At 38.8% G+C, this 18668-nt stretch overlaps 1 non-coding gene across 1 annotated transcript; it reads left to right on the top strand.

The window, feature by feature from the left end:
• Positions 1 to 18116: 18116 nt before the first annotated feature.
• LOC141650805 (small nucleolar RNA R71) lies at positions 18117 to 18222 on the top strand. Its single transcript, XR_012546819.1, has one exon. It is a non-coding gene; the product is annotated as a small nucleolar RNA R71 (small nucleolar RNA).
• Positions 18223 to 18668: the final 446 nt, after the last annotated feature.

The raw sequence follows: 18668 nt of genomic DNA, 5'->3' as shown, positions 1-18668 counted from the left end.
TACATGGACCCATCTTAAGAGACCCAGTACTCGACCCATGGACTATTTCGACCCGACTAACCTGGGGGTAGGGTTAGGGCGTGGTGTGGGGGTCGTGTTGTTGGTGTTGTTGGCGGTGGTCAGGGCGGCAGTGAGTGGCGGCGTGGTGAATTGCAGGAGGGGTCGGGACTGTTGTGGCTATTTGAACCGAGAGAGCAGAGAGGACATTGCGACCCGTTTAGCAATTCAATCGGGTTTCGACTTGGGTAGGATTAAGGTGGAATCTGTGCGTGGTGTTTTTGGGCTGTTGTTGGCGGCTGCTATGGTGGGGCGTGGTGGTTATTGTGGCTGTTGTAGTGGTGTGACGGTATTGTTGTTGTTTCGTTGTTGTTAGATTGTAGCTGCTGTCCATAGCAGTTCTTGCTGCGTTTGTGCGGTTGTGCTAAAGGGTTGTCGAGGCTGATTGGTGGCCGGAGGGAAGGAGGTCCTCGGTGGCTGATTGGTGGGGGGTTTGTACCATGTTTATGGGTGTATATATAATGTAATGGAATAATAAGTGAGTCGGAAAGTAATTAGGTAATAATACTAAAATTACTAATTAAATTAATATTACTAATTATATTATTAATTGTATTTTCTAATAATTAAAGTAATCAGGTAATAAGTTTCCTAATTGGTATTCTATACTTCTAAACCTAGACTATATATATACATAGAAATCTGAAAATAATTCAAAAAAAGAAGAAAGAAGAGGAATCGTCTTGCATAATCGTGTTAAGGTAAGAATTACAAACCGTCTTAAATTCAATTAAGTTGCTTTGAAACCTTGTATACCGTGACTTATTAGAACAACCATACACCACCATATGACCAACCATGAAGTCGTGACTTTGACCCTAGGCTAGCAATGGACCTCCGGGACTCCGTCTGACCTTTCTCTGACCATCATCGACCTGACCAGGGCGGTTAATTGAGGCGGTTATGTTGGCGGCTCTGGGTTGTTGCGAGATTGAATCAGGGGAAACAAACCCGAATTCGAAGCCCTTCTCTTGACCGACGGGACCTGGGTTAGTTTGGGTTGGTTACTGGTGTTTGGTTCGGCCAGGGTGGAGGTGTCATGGAGGTTGAAGGTGGCGGTTGTGGCGGTGGTTGCGTCAAAACAGGGGAGTACAGGGGAGGGTGTTACGGGTGAGTTGTTGTCGGGTTGGTTATTGTTAGTGTCGTTGTTGTTTGTGGCGAGGGCAGGTGTTGTGGGCCGTGAGGGAGGTTCTATTGGTGGTTCTGGGGTATGGTGGTGGCAGCTAGTGGCGGTGGTGGTCGTGAATAGTGGTTAAAACCATGTCTTTTGTATACGTTGCTTCGGGTTCGAATGTTGTTGGTGTTAAAGCTGCGTGGGAACCGTGGTGGTGTTGTGGCCGTGGTGCAGCGTCGTTATGGGGCGTGGTGGTGTAAGGGTTTTGGGCCTATGCAAGGGCGTGGTGCTGGTGGTGCGTATGGTGTGGTGTGGTTGTCGTGGTAATGTGAGCAAGCGGTTGTATGACGTGAGACAAAGTGTAGTACATAATTGAAAGAGGGAGTGTAATACGTAATATGGCATCATGATTAAGCACATTCTGATGAATGTGTTTGGTGACTTCAGTAGTAATTTGGTATTTATGTTACTAAAGGGGTGATTAATATATTTAATCAACTTATTATTTATTAAGTATTTGATTAAGAGTAAATTGTGTTAACTAGATGATTAGTTAGTTTAGTTATTAATTGGTATATATGTTATAATAATTGTAGGATCCGACTTGGTAGAAGATCGTTACTAATTGGCTTGTGTGTGCGCGGATTTACTGAAAAGGTAGGATAACTACCGAACTCGTCTTTTGTGGAAATTGAATGGATTAATGATGCGTAAATTATCATTGTTGAATTATAGTTGGATGTTTATTATTGGATGGTAATATTTATATTGGCATATTATTTTATGAGTATCCCCAGTCTCGGACTGGGACGACAATGAGTTATAGGGCATCCTCAGTCTCGGACTGGGACGACATTAGTGTTTATCCCCGGGCCAGGAGTTGGCGGGACGACGGTGTGGTGGAGCCTCGGTCACGGTCCGGGACGGCTAGTGTGGATATGATGAGAATCGCTGGTGGTATTTATTCCACGTGCTTACATCTATTAAGTTTGTATATTTCATGTTGTGTGATTATCCTACTCAACCTCGTGGTTGACAGTGTATTCGTGAACACCTGCGGTGAACCATAATGGGGAGCAGATTTGACAGGTACTAAAGATTAGCTGACTTAGGAGCTATGGGGAATGCGTGAGGATTTGGCCAGTCTACCTAGAAGTTAGACCACATAGATTATTTTATCACTTTATTATTTCCGCTGCGAGTTGTAAATATTTTATATTAAGTTTTAGTTGGTCAAGTTGTAATAAACATGTAAACATTAAGTTTTAATTTAAAGTACTTTGGTGAGTTGGAATTTGTTATTCACTACCTCGGGAAACCGAGATGGTAACAGTTCTATTTATTTGGGAATGTCTAGCTAAAGGCTCCCGAAAAAATGAGGGTGTTACAGGTGGTCAGGCATGGCAGAGGTGGTGGCTGCCACGGCCTGACTTGGGTGCGTGGGTGTCGGGTTAGGTGGAAACATGGGTTGAAGGCTTGGGCCGTGTATGGGGTTGTGTGAGATTGTTTTGGAATCGAGTTTAATTATTTGTTGGTTGAGTCGAGAAATTAATCAAGTTTAATTAAAATGAGTCGGAATAATTGGTTAGTGAGTTATTAACCCAGATTTAATTAATCGTTGGAACATATTAAATATATTAAATTATTATTAGAATGTAATGTAATTGTTGTTTATTATTATTTATTTAGGTGTCGACCTTGTGAAACGGTAATATTATTATTACTTGGTTCGCGTGCTTGTTATTCGGATTTGTTGAAGGAAGGTTTTGAATTAATATTTCGCTTGCATCACTCGGATTTGCTATCGAGGTAGGATAGCTACTCAATCACTTTAATGTTTACTTGAATGATATTATCTGCTTGTATTGGTTGAATTAATTAGAATTGTGACGGATGATATATAATGTTTTGGTTGTATTAAGATGATTTGATTATTGACTACCTCAGCTCGTGTCTGAGATGAATTATACTATTGATTTCCTCAGCCTCGTGTCTGAGATGGTAAGAATGTTGTATAAACTCAATTGTTTGCATTTCATATCATGAGCACTTGCATTGGTTTCCCCAGGCTGGTTCTGCAGGACTTGTCTCTGGGATGTTATTGAGATTACCCCGGCCAGGGATTGGCGGGATGAACGGGAGCCTCGGAGGATGATCATGAGCATGCATTTCATTTGCATTTAATATTGTCTTGTATTCATTTATTGTTTTTGTTTAGCTATTCCTACTTAACTTCGTGGTTGACAGTGTATTCGTGAACACCTGTGGTGAACCTTAATGGGGAGCAGATTTGACAGGTACTAAAGATTAGCTGACTTGGGAGTTATGGGATGCGTGAGGACTTGGCCAGTCTACCTAGAAGTCTAGATCACATAGAATATTTAATCACTATATTTATTTCCGTTGCGAATTGTAATTATTTTATATTAAGTTTTAGTTGGTAAATTTGTAATAAACATGTAATTGTTAAAGTTTTAATTTAAAGTACTTGGGTGAGTTGAACTTTGTTATTCACTACCTCGGGAAACCGAGATGGTAACAGTTCTATTTATTTGGGAAAGTCTAGCTAAAGACTCCTAGATAAATGGGGGTGTTACAAAGTGGTATCAGAGCGAACGATCCTCAGGCCTAAACCAATGAACCCAATGAATTTAGGATGCGTCTAAATAAAATGAATCCCGGGTAGAAACTGTTAGGAGCCCCTAATGCGGTTAAGAAGCGCGCCTTAATTCGTATCCTGACCCTTTCAGTTTTGAACCGGTCATCTCGGGAAAGGATAAGAGAGTGGGTAGTTAGTATTGAATTGATTTATGAGTCAGTTGGATATTATTTACTAACTTCGCTGCAGGGTGAAAGATACTGCAAGGTAAGTAAAATGGATGACATTTAAAATGGTTGAGAATTGTATGCATATTACATTATGAGATATTTGTTAACATATGATGGATGATGGATGATGGATGTAATTGTGAGGATTGTATGAATTAGAATTCATGTCTAGTGATATGCGGTACATGTTCCCCGAAACCATGCTTCTTACAATGTTTTTGCAATGATTAGATAGAATATAGATTTATGTACTTGTGATATAAGGGATAGGAGTAATATAAGGAATGATAAAGTGAGATGGCTAGCCTTTTGAGGAGTGTGATGACCGAATTACGGTAATTTGGGTATAGGAGGATACTTGTAAGGACTTATGACTTGGTAAAGAGTGACCTAGAGCTGAACTCGTTTTGTCTGATTTTTACCCTTTTTATCTAGCTGCTTTTTGTTCTCTAATTATCGTCTAAGTTCGAAATTTGAATGGTAGCCTTGTGAGTTAACTTTCGTTTGGCACTAGTTTCATCTTTATAGGATATACGGTTTGGGAGAAATAAATATTTTAGTGAACAGTGGTCAGATTGTTCCTATACAGTCTTGTGTTCGACCCATGTTTTTGTAAAATTTCTCATTTAAAACATGCTTAAGCTTTATACATGATTCCAACTCCACTATTTAAAAGATTCATATATGTTTTCAAATTGATAAGCCACGTTGTAAGAGAAAATTTTGATACTTAATTGTGTTTTTTACAAATTGACCCAAGTTATTGACAAATTGCTGAAAAATTTCTATTTTGACCAACCAGATTGTAAAAATCTTTATAAATTGATCGTTAAAGATTTAGACTTGATTCTTTTTCTCAAGTTTTGGAAACTCTTTATATTTTCTGGAAAGTATAAAAAAAATTTTAAAAGAAAATTAACGGTTAATTAATAGTGATTTTTGAAAGATATAAGCTTGATTTTGGGTTTCTGAAAAATCAAGTTTTACAAAAGTTTCAATATAATTATTTTATCATTTCATGAACCATGTTATTTTATGATAGAAGTGACGATAATGGATTGTAAAGTGGGAGTTTAAACCACGAATTTGGATTCTAAACTAGGAGGGGTGACATTTTTAACCGAGACCTTGGTGCTAGGATGACCTTAGTTCAATTCAATTAATCACATGAGTTTATTTTGGAGGAATTAGTTTGTTACCCTATAACTGTTCATAGTATGGAGACTTATACCCTTTCTTTTACTTTTTTTTAGACAATATGCCACCAAAGAGAGCTAGAGCTTCTACCATGACCGATGAGGAGATTGAGAGGATGCAGGACCTGAATGCTGCACTATTAGAGATTGTAAAGGGGAAGAAAGATGAGATGAATCCTTCTAAGGTGGGAGCATCAGTAGCTCGATATAAGCCAGCAAAGTATGAGGGAGGTTGGGAACCATCTTTGTTAGGAGAGTGGTGTAGGGAGTTTGATAATATTTTTGAATTGATAGCTTGTCCAGAGGAAATGCAAGTTGACCAGGCTGTGTTTTATTTGAGAGGGAAAGCTGGGAGGTGGTGGATTAAGAATAAGGTAACTATAAGAGAGGCATTTCAGTTGAGTGAGGAACCTTATGTGCCATGGCGGAATTTCAAAAATATTTTAAGAAATACCTTTATACCTGAACACATTAGGAGTAAGATGAGAGCTCAGTTTGATTCTTTTAAGATGACCGATGAGATGACAATAGAGGATTATCATAACAATTTCATGGAGTTAGCTGAGTATGTGGCAGATTTGAATTATAATGATGAAGTGTTGGCAATGAGATTTGAGAAGGGGTTGACTTTGGCTATTAAGAAGAGACTTACTGCTGGTGTCCCTACCACTGTTGAGGAGGTATACAAGAGAGCAGGTCATGCTGAGAGAATTAAGGAGATGGTGATTGAGGAGAAGAAAGAAAAAAGAGAAAAGAAGAGAAAGTCCGAGGTCAGAGTGAGAGAGTCAAAGGCGAAAGAAGACAAACACTAATAAGTTTAGAGCTTACACTGGTAATGGGACAAAGATTTGGGGGTAGTGCTAGTCATGGTGAGAGTCGTCGTGCCTTTAGCGAGCCGCCTCGATGCTTTAGATGTGGGAAGATGGGCCATAAAGCCTCTACTTGTAGAGTGGTTATGAATGGTCAGAGTAGAGAGTATGGGAGTCAGGGAGGAGGTTGGAGTAACCAGAGGAGTTACAACAACTACTCTAACTAGAACCGTTACAACAACTATACCAATCAGAGCTCTAGGAATGGATCTTACCAGGGGCAAGGAAATACTGGGAATCACCCGAGTGCAGGCAAGAGCGTAGCTGGACTCAATGGGACAGGGCAAGAAGGTGCTAAGGATAATAACGTTGTTTGATTAAGTATGTAGGTTACGGGGACGTAACCCTTTCTTTTAGGGGGATAGGATGTAATACTCCGTTATTTCTTGTTATTAATGTTTATTTCTTATTATTTATGATACACTTTGGTGATACATTTTGAGTATATTAATAATACACTTGGATACACGTTTTAAGTACGTTTTGATTCTTATTATTTATGATACACTTTGGTGATACAATTTGAGTATATTAATAATACACTTGGATACGCGTTTTAAGTATATTTTGATCTCTGCTAAGTTTGTTGGTTTATGTTGGGAATTTGTATTGTTGGAGGTTTCTTTAGTATGTTTGAGTGAACTTCGGGACAAAGTTCATTTTAAGGAGGGAAGACTGTAATACTCTGTATTTTAGAGGATGGTCAAAGGTTTAGTCAACGATATTTTATTAAAATGTGATTTATGAAAATGGATATTTTATATTTTAATTATTATTAATTTTTGAGACGTGTAATTATGAGAGGGGAAATAATATTTAAATAATACATAATAATATATGACGGAGGATGTATACATATGACGCATACTAGTATAAATATATATGGTGACGGTATTATATGGTATATAAGGTAACAAGTATTTTATACGGTATTAATACGGTAATAATATGGGATAATAATAATAATAATAATAATAATAATAATAATAATAATAATAATAATAATAATAATAATAATAATAATAATAATAATAATAATAATAATAATAATAATAATAATAATAATAATAATAATAATAATAATAATAATAATAATAATAATAATAATAATAATAATAATAATAATAATAATAATAATAATAATAATAATAATATTACCTAATAAGATAAGGAAAGTTCCTCCACCTACCTATTAGTATAAATAGGACCCACTAGCTATTCTTTTGTCACTTATATACATAAATCACAATTAAAAGTGTGAGAGAGAAATAAGAAGAAAAAGGGAGCTATATATCTATCTTATAACCGTCTTAAGGTAACCGTCTCATTAACCTTTTATATTATAATTCACTTATTTAAATAATATGTTGACTCGACCCAAGACCCGACCTTGACCATTGACCCGACAACCTAGACTGACGTTGACCACCCGTTGACCCATTGACCTGCGTTGACCGTACCATAAACATCATTAGGGCATAAGGCGTTTATTTGTTGTTTACATGGACCCATCTTAAGAGACCCACTACTCGACCCATGGACTATTTCGACCCGACTAACCTGGGGGTAGGGTTAGGGCGTGGTGTGGGGGTCGTGTTGTTTGTGTTGTTGGCGGTGGTCAGGGCGGCAGTGGGTGGCGGCGTGGTGAATTGCAGGAGGGGTCAGGACTGTTGTGGCTATTTGAACCGAGAGAGCAGAGAGGACATTGCGACCCGTTTAGCAATTCAATCGGGTTTCGACTTGGGTAGGATTAAGGTGGAATCTATGTGGTGTTTTTGGGCTGTTCTTGGCGGCTGCTATGGTGGGGCGTGGTGGTTATTGTGGCTGTTGTAGTGGTGTGACGGTATTGTTCTTTGTTTTATTTGTTGTTAGATTGTAGTCTCTTTGTCCATAGCGATTCTTCTTTGTTTGTGCGGTTGTGCTAAAGGGTTGTCGAGGGTGGTTGATGGAAAGAGGGAAGGAGGTCCTCGGTGGCTGATTGGTGGGGGGTTTGTACCATGTTTATGGGTGTATATAGGGTTGTGGTAGTCGGATTATACTGCTGATTGTTACTATTGTTGGCGGCTGGTTGCACGTATGGTGGCTGTTGGGTGGCTGTGTCATGGTGGCTTGGTGTTGGGTGGTCAGGCGTGGCAGAGGTGGTGGCTGCCACGGCCTGACTTGGGTGCGTGGGTGTCGGGTTAGGTGGAAACACGGGTTGAAGGCTTGGGCCGTGTATGGGGTTGTGTGAGATTGTTTTGGAATCGAGTTTAATTATTTATTGGTTGAGTCGAGAAATTAATCAAGTTTAATTAAAATGAGTCGGAATAATTGGTTAGTGAGTTATTAACCCAGATTTAATTAATCGTTGGAACATATTAAATATATTAAATTATTATTAGAATGTAATGTAATTGTTGTTTATTATTATTTATTTACGGGTCGACCTTGTGAGACGGTAATATTATTATTACTTGGTTCACATGCTTGTTATTCGGATTTGTTGAAGGAAGGTTTTGAATTATTATTTCGCATGCTTCACTCGGATTTGATATCGAGGTAGGATAGCTACTCAATCACTTTAATGTTTACTTGAATGATATTATCTGCTTGTATTGGTTGAATTAATTGGAATTGTGACGGATGATATATAATGTTTTGGTTGTATTAAGATGATTTGATTATTGACTACCTCAGCTCGTGTCTGAGATGAATTATACTATTGGTTTCCTCAGCCCCGTGTCTGAGATGGTAAGAATGTTGTATAAACTCAATTGTTTGCATTTCATATCATGAGCATTTGCATTGGTTTCCCTAGGCTGGTTCTGCAGGACTTGTCTCTGGGATGTTATTGAGAATACCCCGACCAGGGATTGGCGGGATGAACGGGAGCCTTGGAGGATGATCATGAGCATGCATTTCATTTGTATTTAATATTGTCTTGTATTCATTTATTGTTTTTGTTTAGCTATTCCTACTCAACTTCGTGGTTGACAGTGTATTCGTGAACACCTGTGGTGAACCTTAATAGGAGCAGATTTGACAGGTACTAAAGATTAGCTGACTTGGGAGTTATGGGATGCGTGAGGACTTGGCCAGTCTACCTAGAAGTTTAGATCACATAGAATATTTAATCACTATATTTATTTCCGCTACGAATTGTAATTATTTTATATTAAGTTTTAGTTGGTAAATTTGTAATAAACATGTAATTGTTAAAGTTTTAATTTAAAGTACTTTGGTGAGTTGGACTTTGTTATTCACTACCTCGGGAAACCGAGATGGTAACAGTTCTATTTATTTGGGAAAGTCTAGCTAAAGGGTCCTAGATAAATGGGGTGTTACAATAATTATAATAACAGCAGTAAAGATGACTAATAATAGGGAATATTTGGCAAAAAATAAAAGAACATGTGATTGAAAGCTGAAAGTACAAAATAAAGAGAAAATAAAGCTGAAATTAAGAACAATAACGTACCAGACATCAGGATGATGATTGAATATGCAGAGATTAGAGCAGAAAACCTAGAAATCCAACAAAAACGTAGCAAATTTAGGGAAACACAAAATTAAACTGAAAATAACAAATAAAGCAAGATGAAATTGAAAGTTGATCGAGTCCATTTCGTGTTCACAATTAAGCATATGTGGTCGTTGGTCAATGGTCGATACAAAACACAATTTATACTTCACAAACAACTCTACAATTAGTAAAGAGGCAAGTAAAGGTCGGATCCCAAGGGACGGGTATTGAAATGAGGATTCTATTGTAACTAGTGGTGTCTAGGGGGTGTCACAAATTGGGTTGATGTAGAAGGTTACTAAACTAAGGTAGCAATAAACTAACAAGGTAAATAAAATAAGGGGTGTAAACAATTGATTAAAAGCACTAGGGTGTCATGGGTTCATAGGGGAATCATGGGATATGATCATACAAACATGTTCTCAAATTATAAGCAAGCAATTATTGTTGTGATGGATTGAGTTGGGTTATATCTTACAATCCTAGGAAAGTTTGGGTCCCGGAGCCGAATCGATTAGATTGTACAACACCTACAAGTCGACTTAATCTTTCCTACTTAACACATGCATGGTCTAACAAGACTCGAGTTGGGTTATGTCTTACAAGTCAAGTTGAAAGGATAGAAGATGATAGTAAATGCAAGGATTCATAGGCTTAGCATTTCATCAAATATAACATGTGCATGTATTAAGATCAAAACAAGCAAGCAAATAAGATATGAAAGCATATTGATTTAAGCATGAATCATTCCCCATGTTGGTTTCCCTAATCACCCATTAAACCCTAGCTAAGAGACTACTCACTCATTATCATATTGATCATGCTAGAAAGGTTGTCAATCATACTAACATAATGAAACATGATGAATAAATGAAAGTAATTAGCAATAATTAAAAAGGGATTAAGAGATTATACCTACTAATGATTCCAATAATAAAGCAAGAATAATAGAAGTACTTGAATCTAGATTGAGAGGTTGTCAATCTCCCAATAATAACCCAAATAATCTTCAATTACCCAAAATAAAGTAAGAACAAGAGAGAGATTAAAGAACTAAAACTTGGATTAAAACTTGATTAATACTTGATTACAATATTGAAGAGAGATTTGATTAATATTAACTACACTAATTATTGATAAGAAGAACATGCTCCTCTAATTAGCCTAATGGGGTATTTATAGTGAAAATTAGGGAGGATGCATTAGGGTTAACTAAGGGCTAAACTAGTAATTACACTTTTTAAGTTGAGCAAGGAGACTCCGGTATTTTTTGAGAGAAGGGCTTCTCCAATCGTAGCTTGAAGAATGAAAACGTCTTTGTCTCAAATCCGTGCGGATGGGAGTCGGGACGGCCGGATCTGGGCTGGAGAATCCGAGCGGATCCTTGGGCAAGACGCTCGGATTGGCGAGGGGGAATCCGAGCAGATTCCTTTGCGGGACGCTCGGATTGGGCTGGACGGACGGGCGGATTGTATACAATCCGTTCGGATTGTCCGCAAAGCGTCAATTCTTCTTCTTTTCTTCCCTTTTCTTCATGAATTCCTTGGGGATTTCCTTGGGGACTCAAGGATCCTTTCTCAACAATGCTCTTCTACTATGCTATGTACAAAGGCCTTCTAGTCTTGTCTCTCCTTGATGCTTGGTCATTGAATACGATCAATTTAGCCTCGTTTTGCCATGAAAATGCAAGATTCTTACTCCTTTCCTACCAAGGGATCAAAATCTCAAAGAATATGCAAAACAAAGAACTAAAGATAAGAAATGACCAAAATAGGCACTAAAAAGCATGAAAACAATGGTAATTCGGGGGCTAAATATGCGCCAATTATGGTCACATCAAATATCCCCAAACCGAACCTTTGCTCGTCCCGAGTAAAGAGGTGACAAAGACTAGGACCAATACTAACCTAACCTAATAATAATAGCCGATATGAGACAATTAGCGGGTCTCACTCCGCCCCTTCAACTCACAACAAGACAACCATGAGGTAGGATGCCTTCTTGCAAGGCAAGGTGGGTCTTGCCAAAATGGCGACACATCCAAACTTTAAGCACACAAAAACACATAATGGATGCATCTACAAAAAGAATAGCCACTTTCCTCATCTAAGTGGCGGAAATTATCTACAAGGGAAGCAATTCAAGGGTACACAATCCTTCATAGATGCAATTTGTTCAAACTACTAAGCCTAGAAGGATACCAATAAATCACCTCCAAAATGTGTCAAGCTAGGGTACCTTTGTCCTCAATCGTTAAATGCTTTTGTCAAGAGTAGACTCCCTATGGTGTTAGAAACACTGGAGGATCGCGGAATTCCCCCTCTTGCCTAGACAAGAAGAAGGGTCGTCCCCTCTCTACCATGCACAAAAATGGATATGATGGATAAAGGGATCGATAGTAATTGAGATTCATTTTGGGAGTTTGCTTTCATTTTTGTTTTTCCCCCCAATTTCATTTGGCATTTGACATTTGAGAACACTTTCTTGCCATTTCTTTTGATTTTTGGCATTTCAATACTTGACAACTTTTTTTGCATTTCTTTTTGAACATTTTCAAAGTCACCCCAATTAGTAACGAGGGTGCCTTGTTTTTGAAGCTTTAGGAGTTCTATTTTTGCTCCTCTTTTCTTTTGATGCATTTTTGCAAACTTTCTTTCACTTTTCATTTCATTGAACTCAAATTGATTTCTTTTTGTGCCCATTCCCTTTGATGACAAAAATGTGGTAGAACATGGATGAATGATAGAAGTATGCATGGTTTCAAGGGTCACCTTGGAATAAACGGTAGCCAAGGAGTTATCACACCACAAGGTACTCTTGACTAGGCCTTAAACCATGGGTCAAAGGATACTAGCATGACACATCCTAGGGTGTTTTACAAGTATTCTAACAAGCAAAGTCTTAAGAATAAAAAGCATCTACTAGGGCCTATATACACTTGTCAAGCTTCCGAAGTAGACGGTTTCACAAAATTTTTCTAGCATGCAAACTACATGCCATGATGCAACTAACATATACACATCCTAATGCATATGATTCTACCAACTAGTATGCCAAATAAACTAAATGCAAGTCCTAAGTTCACATTGTTATACCGCATCAATCAAAATAAAGCCACATAGTCATTAACATAAAGAGGAAAAAGGAGATTGGAAAGATCATACCATGCGGTCTTCAATATCCTCATGTCTCGGATGTGGCGTAGTCAATCAAAGTGAACAAGGATAAACAAACACAATATATACAAAACAATATATACAAAGGAAATGAACTTGTTTTTGGTTTTTCAATTTTCAAATTTTCAAATTTTTATGATTTTTTGAAATTTTTCAATTTTTATGGTTTTTGAATAAAAGTTAAGTGTTAGAATTCCCATCCCCACACTAATATGGGCATTGTCCTCAATGGCCAAAATGATGGAAATTATGCAAAGATGATGCATGATTTCTATACTAAATGCAATTCTACACTAAGCTATACTACATGATGCATGGTTTTTTTGTTATGACGGAGAGGATAATTTAGATTACCTCCCGTTGTGTATGCATTAACTTGCCCAAACCAAATAAGACACTATTGCTAATGTCAAAGCATGGGGGAGTTCATGCACACACTATGCTATGCATGAAACTAGATTGTCATTTTGGATTTTCAAAAATGGGAACAATAAAGTAAGAACACCTCAATGGAACCGAGGTGTGAGTCCTTTGATGTTGCTAGGACTAAACCAACAATGATCAAAATGAAATAAAATACAAAGAGATATAGACAAACCATGGGAGTGTAGGAGTCTCCAAGGCTAGTCTTCCATCATGCTATTATCATCACCACTTCCCTCATGAGAAGCGGTCACATTGCCACTTTCCTTGGCACTTTCTTTATCACTTTCTTCATCATCATCATCACCATCTCTTTCTTCATCTCCACTTGCTTCTTCCTCAATATTATCATCAATTTCTTCACCATTTCCAACAACCTCATTGTCTTCCACCACGTCCCTTGATGCACCCGGAAATAAGGCTTCTCTATCCGCCCAACTAGGCAAAGGACAAGATGGATCAAGGAGTCCTTGCCTAGCTAGATGTAAGAGGGGAGGATATTGAGCCAAATAAGCATTCTTCCGATCTTCATAAGCTTGCTTGTGCATGGCTTGCATAAGAAGAGTTACATAGTCTTTCCCAATTTCAACTCCTTGCGGTTTGAACTCTTCATATTCAAAGGGGTAAGGCGGTATGACGATGGAAGAGGAGGGAGTTTCATGATCACCCTTTTGTTGTTGAATGATGTACTCGGCTTCTTCGGATAGGGGAAGTAAATAGTTGGTCCGGTGGACACTAAGACGACAAATCTTCGCGGGTAAAGTGAATGATCGAGCCTCACTAGTAAGCCACCCATACTTGGTATCAAGGGGATTGTGAGCAACCCACTTAAACTTGTTAATCAAGATGGACATATCAATAAGATGGCCACCATCCTTAGCCTTGTACATGCTATCCTTATTGAAATTAGGATCAAAGTGCTTGGCTAGGACCGTGACAAGGCCGCCATTAACAATAACGGTTTGACCCTTCTTCCCACTATCTACATGGAGCCATCTATCAACCAATAGCCTCAAAGAATTGTAAGGCTTGGTGTGAATTCTTCCAATATTCAAAGTTGATTCAAGGAGAATAAAATCGAGTCCCGTGAAATGATTGGTGTCTTTCCTAGCAATTATGGTATTTCCCACAACTTTGTGCCATATTCTTATTCCCGGATGATGGACCAAAAGAGCATGACAAGCATGAAAATCTTCAAATTTCTTCCCGGAGATTGCCTCCCAAAGAGGCTCGGGGTCATACTTCCCATATTGCTTATAAAATTTATGTTCATCGCTAAGACCCAAAATTTCACCCAATTCCGGAAAGGTAATGCGTCTACTAGTGTTAGCTAGACGAAACTCAATATTTTCCCTATTCTCAACTTTTGTCACTTTTAAAGAACTTAAGAATTCCAAGACAAGGGAGGGGTATGTTACTTCCTTCATTTCAAACAATTTCTTCAAACCCATGGCATTGAAAAAGACTCTTGTTTGTTCAAGAACACCCAACTTCTCTAAGGCATCTTGACATATGAATTTGGTGGATTGGATTTGTTTCATAGCAAACTTGACAAATGTATTTCTATGGGTATCGGAAATGAAAGTTACCTCCGGATAATGCAAGAGTTGATTAATTACCGGAGTAGAAGGTGATGCTTCCATAGAAATTTGTTGTTGTTGTTGCACTTCCAAGTTTGGTGTTGATACCACCATTGCCAAAGCTTTCTTTGCTTGTAGAGCTTTTTGCCTTTGAGAGAGAGCTTTTGCTTTTGGTGCCTTTGTTGCTCCCTTTGTTCTTGCCATTTGATGAACTAACCAAGTAAAGAGTCAAAAATCTTCAATTTGTAGAATGCCCAAATCGATTTGAAGGTGAAAGGCTTTGCCTTTATGAGAACAAAAATCAACTCAAAGGTGAAGATTTTGTTCTTGGTTTTGATTGTTAATGAAGATGGAGTGATTGATTTGTTGTTTGAAAGATGGTTTGATTTGATTTTGGTGAGTTTTGTTGAGGGTTTTTGTTTTTGAGATGGAGAGGATGAGGGTTTTGATGTTATGGGTAGTGTTTATGAATGAATGAATGAATGAATGAAGGTGGGATGGGTTATAAAGGAGTCGAGATTTTTCAAGACGCAGGGACAATCCGTGCGGATTAGGCGCAATCCGTGCGGATTCTACAGCTTCAAAATTTTCAAAATCCCGCCTAGAGACGGGCGGATTCTGGGGAATCCGCTCGGATTCTTCTGTGATGGGACGGGCGGATTTCGTGCGGACGGACGGATTCTAGTCCCAGAGATTTTTCTTTGTTTTTCTTCAGCTGCAAGACGGGCGGATTGTTCACAAGACGGACGGATTCTGTGAGACGGGCGTCTTTCCAGAAATCCGCTCGGATTCTTTGACAGTCATGAAAATTTGCAATTTCAGCTCAGCTCAGGACGGGCGTCTTCTCAGCTGGACGCTCGGATCTTCTTCAGACGGGCGGATTCTCAGGAATCCGCTCGGATTGGTCCTTGTGTACACGGATTCAGTTCCATCCGTGCACAAACGCATTCCCTTATCATTCTTTCTTTCTTTCTTTCAAATCTTGTGTTCTTCATTGTGGGGGCACTACTAAGGCATGAATAGCCTAGGCAATTCCATCCCCACACTAAGGTAAGGCACTACACATCAATTAAAATTGTTAATCCCTCCCTCACTTCTCTCTTTTCATGACAATTATTTTGATCAAAGTAAATAAAAAACCAAAAATGACAAAAATGCAATACAAAAATTAAATGTAAGTTAGGGAGTTAGAAATATTTACAAGTGGTGGTTTAGGGAGGACTCCACCAAACTCTCATTCTTGATGAGATGTCAAGGGGGCATGTTCAAGGTGTTGTTGATGTTGCTCAACACCTTGAAGAAGTAATCAAAAGCTTGTTCATTGTTATGGTAGAGGTCCTCAATAGACCGTGGCCCTTGTTGTTGATCATGATCGATGGCATGCCCAATGTAGGGATTAAAGATCCCTTCAAATTCGTCGTCCCAAAGACCACAAACTTCATTGAGTTGATTATTGAAAATCTCTTGCTTAGATGGAGACAACTCTCCCAATTTCTTCTCTTGGCCAATGAGGCCATCATCTTCTTCCTTGGTTGATTTTGATGAGCTTTGCAAGCTCTCCTTGTCACAATTCACTTGCTCTTTGAATGGAGCGTCTTCAATTTTCTTCTTCCATTGGAGTTCCGACTTTTTCCTCTCATCTTTCCGGCTATAATGGTCAATCATGAAACATGGCTCATGCAAACGAGGAGCTCTCATGGTTTTGTCAAGATTAAAAGTTATGCTTTCATCTCCCACTTCTAGAGTGAGCTCTCCATGTTTCACATCAATCACCGCACCCGCGGTGTGTAGGAAAGGTCTTCCTAAGATGATTGGAATGTTGGAATCTTCCTCCATATCAACAATGACAAAGTCCACCGGGATGAAAAACTTCCCAATTCGCACGGGGACATCTTCCCATATCCCTAATGGTGTCTTCGTCGATCTATCGGCCATTTGAAGAGTGATATTGGTGCATTTAAGCTCTCCCATTCCCAACCTTTTACTCACCGAGTACGGCATGACACTCACACTAGCCCCTAGATCACATAAGGCTTTGTTGATCGTTGTGTCGCCAATGGTACACGGTATTGAGAAGCTTCACGGATCCTTTAACTTTGGAGGTGAACTCCCTTGAAGTATTGCACTACTCACCTTAGTGAAGGCGATAGTCTCAAGTTTCCGGATCGACTTCTTCTTTGTGAGGATATCTTTCATGTACTTTGCATAGGCCGGAACGTGATTGATTAATTCCGTGAAAGGAATTGAGACTTCTAAGTTCTTCACAATCTCCATGAACTTCCCAAGTTGATCATCAAATTTAGGCTTGGCTTGACGACTTGGAAAAGGAAGTCTAATCACAATGGGCTCCTTTTCTTTGGCTTTGTCTTCATTTTTCTTTGAACTTTCTTCTTTTGATGATTCCCCTTCTTTGGGGCTTTGCACAATTTCTTCCTTTTCACTAGCTCTCACAACTTCATCCTCAACTTGCTCCTTTGGTGCCTCATATCTTGTACCACTTCTCAAGTGAATGGCACTAACCGTTTCATGTCTAGGGGGATTACTTTGAGGTGGTAATTGCCCCTTTTGTCTTTGTGAGCTTGAAGATGCTAGTTGGGTCAATTGTGTTTCCAACATCTTGGTGTGAGCTAGAATGTTGTTGATGGTGGTGTCTTTTGCTTGGCTATCTTTTTGCATTTGAGTGAAAAATTCTTGTTGATTCTTTTGCATTTGGAGGACCGCTTTTTGGACATCAAAACCTTGGTCATTGTGGTGATTGTATGGATTTTGATTTTGGTAGCCTTGGTTTTGATTGTAAAAGGGTCTTTGATTTTGATTTCTCATGGGTGGTGGAGTGTATGTTGTTTGAGGGTTTTGAACATTTTGGCTTTTGTATGAGAGATTTGGATGGAACTTGGTGTTTTCATTATAAAAGTTGGAATAAGGGGTACCACTTTTGTAAGCTTGGAAAGCATTAACTTGTTCGGTTGTTCCCCTACATTCACTTGAGTCATGACCCAAGGTTCCACAATTCTCACATATCGCACTTGGGATTGATGAGGATGCTGTCATGGCATTGACATGATGCTTCGATGATTTTGAGTTTTCCTCAAGTCTAGCCATAGCTTGTTCAAACTTCAAGTTGATTGTGTCAATGTGAGCACTAAGTTGAGCACCCAATTGAGTAACGGAGTCCACTTCATACTTTCCTCCTCTAGTAGCCTTGCGAGGTCTACTATATTGTGAATTATGGACCGCCATTTCCTCAATCTTGTTCCATGTTTGATTGTCATCAACTTCGGTGAACATTCCATTTGATCCCATATTGAGAATGTTCCTTGAATCTTCATATAAACCATTCCAAAATTGTTGCACTAAAAACCATTCGCTAAGTCCATGGTGAGGACATGAGCGATAAATACCTTTGAACCGCTCCCAAGCTTCATACAAAGATTCTTCATCCCTTTGCTTAAACCCGTAATTTGAGCTCTTAGCATGTTAGTCTTTTCCGGTGGGTAGAATTTTTTGTAGAAAGCTAGAGCTAACTTCTTCCAAGAATCTATTCCAAGGGTGGCCTTATCAAGGCCCTTCAACCATTGCTTTGCGGTGCCGATTAACGAAAAAGGAAATAAGACCCATCTTATTTGGTCTTGAGTCACGCCCGTTTGAGAGATAGCTTCACAATAATCGCAAAAGGTTTCCATATGAGAATGAGGGTCCTCACTAGGCATTCCCCCGAATTGGCTCCTCTCAACTAGTTGGATGAAGGCGGACTTGGCAATAAAATTTCCGGTAAGATGTTGTGGGGTAGGAGTACCATTTGGTAGATCCTCCTCGGTGGGTATAGAGTGTGACGAGAATTTAGGCATTGTAGGTGGATTTTGTGTGGTATTGTTTAATGGGTTTTCTTCTCCTTCTATTGCGAAAGGATTGACAAACTCAC

Source organism: Silene latifolia, chromosome 3, assembly GCF_048544455.1.
Source record: "Silene latifolia isolate original U9 population chromosome 3, ASM4854445v1, whole genome shotgun sequence".
Taxonomy (NCBI): Eukaryota; Viridiplantae; Streptophyta; class Magnoliopsida; order Caryophyllales; family Caryophyllaceae; genus Silene; species Silene latifolia.
Note: the sequence above shows the minus strand (reverse complement) of the source record. Positions and strands in the feature narration are given on the sequence as shown.